The sequence below is a fragment of the Triticum dicoccoides genome, chromosome 3A (genome assembly GCF_002162155.2).
Source record: "Triticum dicoccoides isolate Atlit2015 ecotype Zavitan chromosome 3A, WEW_v2.0, whole genome shotgun sequence".
NCBI lineage: Eukaryota > Viridiplantae > Streptophyta > Magnoliopsida > Poales > Poaceae > Triticum > Triticum dicoccoides.
The window spans coordinates 51,144,983-51,147,715 of NC_041384.1; the positions used below are offsets into that span (position 1 = coordinate 51,144,983).

The 2,733-nt window shown below is 43.4% G+C and overlaps 1 long non-coding RNA gene across 1 annotated transcript; it reads right to left on the bottom strand.

Moving 5' to 3' along the window:
- Positions 1–443: 443 nt before the first annotated feature.
- On the bottom strand, positions 444–1,008 carry LOC119271176. Its single transcript, XR_005134440.1, has 2 exons — positions 843–1,008; positions 444–681 (listed from the first exon to the last, which is right to left on the bottom strand). It is a non-coding gene; the product is annotated as an uncharacterized LOC119271176 (long non-coding RNA).
- Between the last annotated feature and the right edge of the window lie 1,725 nt (positions 1,009–2,733).

Consider the following 2,733-nt stretch of genomic DNA (forward strand, 5'->3'; position numbering starts at 1 on the left):
CTGCCAGGCGTGGTGTCCGCCATGGAGGTCGTCGACAGGGGGACGGAGTGTGCCTGGATACAAACGGCTCCAGGGTGGACAAGTCCATCGTAAAGGCAAGCGGGCACGTCGGTGCTGGTTGCGGACGTCCAACAATGCCTCTATGGCGATCGGAGAGGTACATCAGCGACAACGGACGTGCTGGATGCAGATGCAGATGCAAAGCAAGGGGGAGATGGGGCATAGTGGAAGGAAATGGGACCGGGATGGGGGACTGGGTGGGCCGGGGTGTCATACTTCTACGTGTATGTTGAAAACGTGTCCGGACCGCGTCGCGGGCCGATACATGTCCATGTTGAATGGTTTCCGCGGTTCAGACAACGCTGTCCAGATGGATGCAGACGATTTGAGGATCGGCGTTGGGCATGCCCTAAATCAGAGGTTCATGTGAATATATTCCAAAATGCCTGCAAAATTCTCGGCAGATTTGCATGCAATCTGTAGATTTCATTTTTATTATAGCATTTTATTTTATTTAGACATAAAATGGAACATTACACGGTAATGCTCATATGAGACAGCAACAGTCCATGAAGTTGGGCGGCATGACCTCCCCTCCCCTGTGGTATCCTTGCTGCTTGCAGTAGTTGCTGCATTCAGGCCGGGAAAAACACTGCCCATATTCTGATGCGTCTCTTGCATCTACAAGCGAGATTTATTTGGTGAGCATTCACGCAATCAGTTCGATGGTCTTGAAAGGTCCCGAATTTAACTGGAAACACTTAGCCATGTCTACGGCACAGGGAATTCTTAGGAAAAAGGTTCAAGCTATGCAGGAATCTCGAGAAAATAGAGGGACTTACAGGCAGAGCAAAGGAGGGCAAGCATGGCTACAATGACGAGAAGGATCTTGCACACGATGGAAGGAAACGTTGCTGCCATCTCTCTGTTTGTCTGATGCTACTTGAAGTCTTCCAAGCTACTATTCTTTTACAGAGAAAATGGTTTCTATGTTGGCTTAGTTGAAGTCGTCTGAAGATTCACACGCATATATATAGTGACGGAGAATGAGTTATCTTAGAACTGAAGCTTCTGTACTGTTTAATGCTAATTACTTAGTGTGATTAATGTTTGTAAAGATATGCATGGTATCAATAAATAAGGCTCTAGGAAGGGGAGGCCGCTCGCGCTAGCCACATCGATGTTTTTTACTGTGTCAAGGGGTAGAAAAAACGTTGCTGGATAGTACCTCCCTCGGATACACCCTGCAAAGAAACAGTACTCCCTCAGATACACCCTGCAAGGTCATTATAAAAAATACATTTTGCATATATACAAAGACAGTAACAATAATCGAGACAAAAATTAATGGTGTTTCCTCGTACATGCAACTTGTTTAATACTACACTTGCATGCATGTAATCATAATAACACTGTGCTACTTCCTTTTCATTCCTTCCTTGCATGCATGCGGGTGTATTAATGATTCCGGTTAACGAAAAAAAAAAGTTGTCTTGGAAACCAGTCATTAAATTTACGTTGATACGTATAATTTGAGTTTGTGGCCTTGTATAAAAGAATGGGGGGAGTATCTTCCTCAGATAGAGAATGTTTATTGCTATAGTGGGTGCCGGTCAGTCCGGACGTTTGAGGTCGATTTAAGTGTTCATCTGAATGTTTTTTTAACCGGTCAATGACGGGGCTATCTACCCGGACATTGAAAGGTGTTTGAGGGGCCGGGCTGTAGATGCTCTCTTACTTTGTGGCTACATGCAAAAGAGGTAAAAGAACATATCCTCTAGGAATCTGATTGATTACACAAGAGTGTCTAGTGAATACGTGAAGTACACACACAAAAAAGGTGTAGTCGACAGGATTCAAACCTAGAGCACAAAAAAAGGTATGATTGGCTATCAACCCGGGCGTTTGAGGTGTCTGTCTGAATGTGTTTTTTACCGGGTAAATGACGGGTCGTCTACCCGGACATTGAAAGATGTTTGAGGCGCCGGACTGTAGATGCTGTCTTACTTTGTGGCTACAGTCAAAAGAGGTACTCCCTCTCTCTCAGTTTACAGGGCGTGCGCGTATTCTTAAGTCGTCAATTTAACCAACCTAATACAAGTCATATATTATAAAAAAAATTCAATATAAACGTATAATTTTTGTGTTATATAGTTTATATTAGGATGATAAAATTGACAATCTTGATATACGTGTAGGACTTATAAACTGAAACGGAGGGAGTAAGAAAAATATAACCTCCGGGAATATGATTGATTACAAAAATAAAAAATGAGACTAATCCAAAAGTTAACCCTCGTTGGCATTTTTAGCCAACGGGTCGACGCTCCGTCCTCAACATGATTGATTACACAAGAGTGTAGTGAATGCGCACACACAAAAAAGGCGTAGTCTATTTCGCAAAAAAAAAGGACGCAGTCTGCAGGATGCGAACTTGAAGCGCAGAAAAAAAAAGGCGTGGGTGCCGATCAGTCCGGACGTTTGAGGTCGATTTAAGTGTTCATCTGAATGTTTTTTTAACCGGTCAATGACGGGGCTATCTACCCGGACATTGAAAGGTGTTTGAGGGGCCGGGCTGTAGATGCTCTCTTACTTTGTGGCTACATGCAAAAGAGGTAAAAGAACATATCCTCTAGGAATCTGATTGATTACACAAGAGTGTCTAGTGAATACGTGAAGTACACACACAAAAAAGGTGTAGTCGACAGGATTCAAACCTAGAGCACAAAAAAA